Raw genomic sequence first — 9217 nt, forward strand, 5'->3', positions numbered from 1 at the left:
TGAGATGCAAGGACAAAATCAAAGAATTAAAAACTTGATATCTTTATTCCAATAAAAAATATTGTTATAAGTACAGGATTTATTTATTTTTCTTTTCCTAAATAAATACATATTTCCTAGCCCTGTCCACTAGAAAGGCCTAGAAATAATGACAATCCACTAGCAATGAATACCTCTAGTGCTTAGATTGTGGTCACATATTACTATTCCTTCTGAAAAGAAACCAGATATGGGACAGGGAATATGAGAAATGTACTTGGGATATTTCATGATGTTTGAAAGCAAGGGAGCTATCAAAGACTACTGGAGTCATGTTAAAAGGACACAGACATCAATTTGACCTGGCCAAAGATGAGACAAATTTGAAAAATAATGACTATATTGAATCAAAACACATTAAGTATATTAAAATCCATGAATTTATAGTGATACTTTAAAAATTTCTTTCCAGCTTTATTGAGTTATAATTGACATATAAAATTGCATACATTTAACATGTACAACGTGATGATGTGATATACATAAATCTTGTAAAATGATTATCATGATAAGGTTAGTTAACACTTCCATCACTCCCCATAATTAGGTCTTTTGTGTGTGGTGAGAAGAGTTAAGATCTGTTCTCCTAGCAACTTTCAAGTTTATAAAACAGTATTGTTAACCGTAGTCACCAATCTGAACATTAGATCCCCTTATAACTGGAAGTTTGAACCCTTTGACCAATCACCTCATTTGACTACATCACCTCCTCAGCCACTGGCAACCACCATTTTACTCTGTTTCTATGAGTTTGGCTTTTTTTTTAGATTCCACATGTAAGTGATGCCATGCAGTATTTGTCTTTCTGTGACCGACTTATTTCTCTTATCATGATGCCTCTAGGATCCATCTACACAGTCACAAATGGCAAGATTTCCTTCTTTTTTATGGCTGAACAATATTCATATATATAATGATTATACATATGTAATTTTTTTTCTTTATCCTTTTATCCATCAGTGGACACAAGTTGCTTCCATGTCCTGGCTGCTGTGAATAATGCTACAGTGAATTATATGGTAGTTCTATTTTTAATTCCTTGAGGAATTTCCATACTATTTTCCATAATGCTGTATCAACTTACACTTCCATCAATAGTGCACAAGGGTTTCCTTTTCTCTACATTCTCACCAACACTTGTTATCTCTTATCTTTCTGATAACAGCAATTTAGCAGGAGTGACTGATATCTCATTGTGGTTTTGATTTCTATTTCCTGATGATTAGTGATGTTGAGCACCTTTTCATGTACTTGTTGGCCATTTGTGTGTCTTCTTTGGAAAAGTGTCTATTCAAGTCCTTTGCTCATTTTTGGATTGGATTATTTATGTATTTTTTGCTACTGAGTTGTATGAATTCCTTGTATATTTTGGATATTAGCTTCTTATCAGATATATGGTTTTAAAATATTTTTCTCCCATTCTGAAGGTTGCATTTTCATTGGTGGATTGTTTCTTTTGCTGTGCATAGTGATACTTAAAACAAATTCACTGACCCCTATTGGGGTTGTTAGGGTACCAACAAAGTATTCTGTAAACAGAATAGAAATAAATAAATAAATAAATAAGCATTCACCTGCTTTTTCTCTACATATTATATTTCAGCTGAAGAGGGGAAATTCTTCTGAATAGAAGAATTTCAACTAATGAACGCAAGAAGAATGATAGGTTTAGGAAATCACCTGGAATAAGATAGGCAGTTGGGCATAGAGGGTTGGAGCTCAAGAGAGAAATGAACACTGGCAGTTCACATTTGGAAGTCATTAGGATATGGTGTATGACAAAAGCCTTGGGAATCTGTGGGACTCCAGGATGGACTAAAAGAGAAGCAAGACTGTAACTGGTGGTATTACCTATATGAAGGAATGGGTGGAGGAAAGATAACTAGTGAGGACAACTGAGCTGAATTGGTCAGGGATGTATGAAGAGAAACATGCAAGAATAGATTAGTGGTACTAAAGCCAAGGGGGAAAGGAAAATGAGAAGTTGAGGGAACACCCTTGTCCTTTAAGGAAATGATGTGGAAATTGTATGAATCACATACTTCCAACTAGAACTTAATCTCATGGCCACATCTTGCTGTAAAGGAGATGAGGTAATGTGGTCTGTTCTGGGCAGCATGTGCCCAGCTAAAGTTTGGGGCACCAAAAGCAGGAGAGTAGATATTGGGTTGATTAGTAGTTTCTACCACAGTATTCAATTTAAGGCCTATTATGATTACTGGGTGGATATCTACTCCAAACAATTAAAGAAAAAGTGGTAGAAAAATCCATTTTCCCAATGCAAGTGATAGGAGATAGATGCATTTCCAAATGTGGCTTAAATCAAAATTAAGATTTGAGTTTGGAAAGACAAAGAATAAAGCTGAGAGTTAAATGAACAAAGTCATGAAAATCATGAAGAAGTTAATACTTTACTACATCTTGACATCCTAGAATTGAGGGGTAACCTTGAACCTTAAAGGAGGTCTAAAGTGGAACAGTAGGTGGGGGTGACGGGTAAGGCAGTTAGAAGAACAGGGCCAGAGGAGATTTGCCACAGTCTGGTCTGGAAGACTGGTTGGATACACAGCCAAGAATTTGAAAGCAGAGGGAAGAGCAGAACATCTGCCCTCATGAAGTCAGCACTCTCACTAGAGCCAAAAGGGAAGTCTGAGTTAGGGGATGGAGGTGCAAGACACAACAGAGGTAGCTAATACTGATTGTTTAGGAGGCATCATCCTCAAAACGAGTATATGAACATTTAGTGTTTCTACCTGCCCCAAACTCATTTCCCTTGCTCTTGATACTGTTCCTGTTTCTTGAGAAAGCCCCCTCCCCCTACTCAGTCCACATTCTTTATGTGGAGCATAAGACCTCGTCCTCCCAAATCAAATCATTGCATTCCTCTGGAATAGAGATTGACACAGAGGTGGGTATGTAATCTACTGAGAATCAAGGAATTTATGGGGCTCGAAAAGTAAAGCAGGGACTCTTAGTCACGGGTCTTGAACTGGGGAGGATATGAATAAAATGCCTTCTGTAGCCGTCAGGGAGATTCTGTCTAAAGACTGAGCCAACAAGGAGTAGTTGATTGATGTAGACAGAGAAACCAGGTTCTGGAACATTACTCACAGAATTGAGCCTGGCACCGCCTGAAGCCAATGCTACCTTCAGAAATTTGTTATTGTCACAAGCCAATACATGCTCTTTTTGTTTAAGCCATGGTAGATTGAGTTTTCTCCCACTTTTGACAGAAAAACATCTAATGCTGCTAGACAATTTAAATACATCGTATCATTTAATTTCACCATGTGATTCATAGGTATTATTATTCCCATTTTATACAAATGAGGTAACTAAAACTTAGAAAAAAATTTGGAAACTGTCACAAGATGCACAGCTCATTGAACCACGTTTTGAACTCATATCTAGTTCCAAACCCTCTACAACAATACAGTTGAGGTCCTCTTACTCGTGTAGTCTGCATGTAAATGACCAATTAACCAAAAGAATCAAGGGAGAGAATTACTTTTAAGTGATATGCATATATCTCACATATTTTAACTTAAAACACATAAATGTATATTTGTTTGCCAGTCTTTTCTATAGATTCAAGGCATTCATTTGAGTATATGACTGATGACTAGAGTTTTATATCATCTTTCTTGCATGAACCACACCAGGCATCATGAAAGATTTGTTTTTAGCAACTTGAGGGCAGGACCCTACATTTTTTTCTTCCAATAAATTACAGTTGCTTGCCCACATCTAATTCAATAGCAGGTTTTTCAAAGACTCACTTCTATCAAGTCTTTCAAAGCATTCAGCTTACACCTTCTTGCATTAATTCTTTGGTTGACACGTTTAATTAAATTACATAATTACAATAACTCATATAACTGTCATTGGTATACGCAGACTGTAGTAGCTTTGTATGGGCTGCCATAAGTAAATATCACAAACTGAGTGGTTGAGAACAACACAGATTTGTTGTTTCACAATTCTGGAAGCTAGAAGTCTGAAACCAAGGTATCGGCAGGGCCATGTTTCCTATGAAACTTTAGAGGATGTATTTTTCCTTGCTTATTACTAGCTTCATATTGTTTGCTGGAAATCTTTGGTGTTCTTGGCTTGTAGACATAATGCTACAATTCTCTGTCTTTACATGGCCATCTTCTTCCTGTGTACGTCTGTCCAAATTTCTCCTTTTCATAAGAACATTGGTGATATTGGCTCAGAGCCTACGCTGAGGACCTTATTTTCACTTGAATACCTCTGTTGTTGAGACTCTATCTCCAAATAAGGTCACGTCCTGAGGTACTGGGAGTTAGGACATCAACAGATCTTTTTTAGGGGACACAATTCAACCCATAACAGTCCACCCACGACCCTGATGCTTGCCCAGCTGGTGGGAACAAAAGTGGGTATGCCATACCAGAGCTGCGAGTATTTAGCATTGGTAATTACATGTTGCAGGGAGAAAAGAAAATGTGGGTCAGCAAAAGGAGTCAATAAAGAATCCCAAGGTAGTTTACAAAGGAAGACGAAGCGGGTGGAGAGGTAAATTGATGGGGCAGTAGCTGAACCATTTTTCTGGGTAGGCAATTTAAACAGCACTTGAAATCACTGCTTCCTTTTACAGAAAGGCAGTAGGTTTTCCTAAGCAGTATCCTCTGGGAAGGGAGGGGTCCCTCCAAATCTTAAAGGAGATCCAGATGGGCACAAGGATTTCTTCTGATATAATGGAAAATATGGTAATCCCTTCCCAGCTGTGTGTTCCCTACATCCATAATTTTAGAATATGTAGATATATTTCTGATGTCCTCAAACGTCTCCTGCCTGTGTACAAATACAGTCACATTTGCATTTACTCTCCGTTTTTTTCTAGCTGACCATTCCTACTTACACATGCAGGACTCTATGCAGTGTCCCCCTCTTCTGGTGGTATCTCAGAGGGGTTCATAACAGGCCAATGCATGCAGGATTCTGCAATCTCCTGCCTCTGTCTGAGATTCTTCCAAAACTACAACGTCCTCAGAGCAATGCCATCTAGAACTGTTTCTTTCACATGTTTTCCCAGTACTTTGTATCAGTGCTATAGAGCATGTGCTCAATAAATATTTGTAGAATGATGGACTCCATTATGCCCTTAGACGGCAGAGAGAGTAAGACCCACCAAACATTCCATTTGGTCCCCCATATTTCCTAGCCAGTCATGGAGTTAGATGGAGCCATGAGACTAATTCTAACCAATGGGTTATATAAGGCCTTAAAATTGCACTCAGATGTCCTTGGGGAGAGGGAACTGGAGCTTGGAGCCAACGTGTTTTGATCTGCCCTAAAATGAAGTTATCACAGGTTGGGCTAAGGCTACAGGGACCTTTGTATTGGGAGAGGCTTAGGAAAATATAAAACTGAGTAGTTTAAATAGAGGTTTCTTCTGAAACCTTTAACCACTCTGGTAATCTCAGTGATTCTGCACTTCTGGTAAGGGACCACAAGTAGAAGTCATTATCTCTTGAGTCTTAAAATCAAATAGGTCTTGACATTTGGATGGAACAAAATGCAGGGGGAAAAAATACCTCTCACTTGCAAACTTTCTCCAATAGAGTAAAATGAATTTATAAGCAACTTGCTGATTCTGTGAAAGAGAGAGATCCTGAAAGGGTTCTGACTGGCAAGAAATAAAAAATGGAACCTAATTGAATAGTTCCTATTAGAAGATTTTGAGACATTACATACATGATCTTAATTTCGGACTGCGATTTTTACAAACTCTTTGGAGGTGACCTTCACCAAGGACCTCTCTCCAGAAATTCTCCTGCTCTAGGCAGATGTATTGTAACTCCTTCCTCAGTCCCTACAAATCTGACATTTACCTCCAGCTTCTTCCTGAGAGGATCCCTCTGCCCCCCTAGGCAGCTTTATTGGACTGGAAGCAGGAGGACCGTCTCTTCTGAATGTCCCACCCCTGGCCATGGGAAACATGAATGCATCCTATGAACCAACCCTCTGTGCGTGCTGACCAGCTCCAGCAGAGTGTCACACTGCCAGCTCTGCCACCCCAGCTGTCCGCAGCCTGTCTTTCCCAGGTGAGAGTAGATGACAGTCCAGAGAGTTCTTCAAGTTACTGACACACTTATCAAGTTCCCCAAGCGGTCTTCTGGAAGCCTGGAGGCATGACATGAGGGAAATAGGCTGGCTGCAGCTTCCCTCAAACGGGGAGAAGGGGAATTCACAGTACAGCAAGAACTCCTCAGAGTTTTCCTCACCAAATCATCCCTCCCCTTTGAGTCCTTCTTATATCCTCGGAGATCTGGTCCTAGAATTGCACATCTACTGTATCCTGATGTCTTAATCAAAATCTATAAAAATCTGTCATTCATAGGGGGAAAAAAAGAGCAAAGGGAATGACAGAGAAATGGAGCTGGAGCCCTAACGCAGCTCCTTATTGTTTAATGCTATTTGAGTGGGGGCTTCCTACTACTTGTGGCCTGAGGCAGCCTGCTACTGTCCCCTGCAACCTACCACAAAGTCCTTCAGGTTGGAGAAGGTTACTACTTTGTATCATGGGAAGTTCTTACTCAAGAAAGGAGTAGAAAATGAACCAAAAAATCAGACTACACAGGGATTAAGATAATTCATGACACATCATTACAAGAAGGTTAGGGTGTTGGCAGTCTCGTCCTTACACGCTACACTCAAGGACACATGTGGCCCCTCTCACAGACTCTCCCAAAGTTCTTCTGGGTGTGCTAGTCTCAGCAAGTGAACACCTGCGGGTTTTGCCTAACCAGCATCTCTTCTCCTAGAAACAGAACCCAGCATTTCCTTGTGGGGAACCACCTCTTCTCCATGTGGTTTATTTAAAATGATCTCACATTCGGACCCCAGAGTTTGGCTTATGATCTAGGCCTTGCCAGTGAAGATGTAGCATATCTCTGGTGGCAGCTTTTTTTCTTATTTTCAAGAAAGGGCATATCATGGCCCAAGAGGCAGGGGTAGGTGGATGGAAGAGACAGATAATAAACAATAATCATAGTAAATAAATAAATAATAGAGTATATGAGGCGATGACAAGGGCTATGAGAAGAATTAAGCAAATTAAGGAAGTCAGGAGTAGGGCAGGTGATAATTTTGAATAAGGTGGCAAGGATAGTTCTCACTGAGATGGAATTTGAGCAAAGATCAGGAAATGGGAATTAGCCATGCATTCCAGAGAGGGACCAGCTAGTGCAAAGGCCCTACAGCAGAAGCCTGCCTGCCTGTTCAAGGAATAGCAAGAAGGCCAGAGTAACTGGATCAGCCAAGGAGAGGAGAGTAGTATTCAGGTTGCAGGAGTAATGGAGGAGCACATCGTCTAGGGCCTTGAGGGGCGTTGTGAGAGTTCTGGCTTTTACTCTGAATTAAAGGGGAAACCACTGGACGCTTTGAGCAGAAGAGGGACATGACCTTTCATTTTTTCAAGGTCACTCTGGCTACTGTGTGGGGATAAACTACAGGAAGGCCAGGAAGGAGAAGACTTCAGTGACTCAGGTGGGAGATGAAGGATGTATGGTAAGAAGTGGTCAGACTGTATATGCTAGGAGACTCTATCCAACAGAATTTCTTGTCCCATGGATGTGGGATGTGAGAGAAAGATGAGTCAAGGATAACACCAGGTTTTGGAGCTGAACAACTGGAAGGATGGAGTTGGTAATAATATGGGAAGAGTAATTAGGGAAAAGATAAGGAGCACAGATTTTGACATATTGAGATGTATTTCAGATATCCAAGAGGAGATATTAAGTAGACCACTGATAGAGGAGTATGGAGTTCAGGACACAGGTATGGGCTGGGGATAAAAATTTAAAGCCAAGATAAAAAGACTTGCCTTCTCTCTTCTCACTTAGTTAAGCAGATTTGCCAGGTCATAGGATAAAGGATGAAAACTCTTTGTTGAGGGAAATACCAGTCAACCTAACAGGTCAGAGTCCTGATTCTGGGAAGATAGTGGAGTAGGAAGCACCAAGAATCTGTCTCCCCACCTAGAAAGCAATTATACTGTCAGAATCTGTCTGTGGTAACTATTTAGGAACTCTGAGGTCTGCTGAAGGCTTTCAACTTCCAGGGGAAGATTTGGACGGTAAATAGTGGTTAATTTCAGTCAATTTCAGCTCCTAGCATAGTAGCAGCTACCCATCCCCCATCCCCAGCTGCATGGCAGTCAGCTGTGTACATGTGGCTGGAGCAGCTTACACACAGGTTGCAGGAGTCAGGAGCCTGTCCTCCAAATATCTGTGCTCTGATCACTGCTGCTTATGATCATAGAAATGTAGTCAAAGAGGTGGGCTGCCATTGTCGTTTCACCTCCCTTCATTTTGGCAAGCCCCTCCTCCCCAACTGAAGTGATGTCCAGGGGTTGAAAAGGGCCAATGCCCTTCCCCCTCCCTGCCGTTTTTGCTTTTTCCCCCTTTGGGAGCCAGACATTAAAGACTAGGACATAAAAAACAACTGCCTATAAGGGGGAAAATTGGACAGTGAGCACACATGCCCAGGGAAAGGCTCACGAAAGATCTGAGAAGACCTTAAATTTACACCTTAGGCTGATCCTCACAACACAGACAACCTACAACAATTAAAAAATAAATAAACAAAAACAACAACAATAAGAGAAATCAGTAAACCCTGGGGAAGGGGGAAGATCTGATTTCCAGCATTACTACATTATTAGATTCAAATAATCAAAGTTCTACAAAAAAATCACAAGGCGTACAGAGAAACAGAAAAGTATAGCCCATTCAAAGGAAAGAAATCAACAGAAATTGTCCCTGAAAAAGACCTAAAGACAGATATACTAGACAAATCTTTAAAACAGCTGTCTTAATGATGCTCAAAGAACTAAAGGAAGATGTGGAAAATGTCAAGAAAACAATGTGTGAGCAAAATGGAAATACCAATTCATAGAAAGCCTAAAATGAAATAAAATAGAAATTCTCAAGCTGAAAAGTACAATGACTGAAATAAAAAAATCATGAGACGGATTCAAAGGCAGATTTTAACAGGCAGAAGAACTTGACAGGACAATTAAAATTATCAAGTATGAGGAACAGAAAGAAAAAATTGAAAAGCGAACATAGCCTAAGGGACATACAGGATAATATCAAGCAGAAGAATATATGTATGTGGGTGTCCAAGAAGAATAATAGAGAAGGAAAGG

The sequence above is a fragment of the Mesoplodon mirus genome (assembly GCF_964341445.2).
Source record: "Mesoplodon mirus genome assembly, chromosome: 9".
Classification (NCBI taxonomy): Eukaryota; Metazoa; Chordata; class Mammalia; order Artiodactyla; family Ziphiidae; genus Mesoplodon; species Mesoplodon mirus.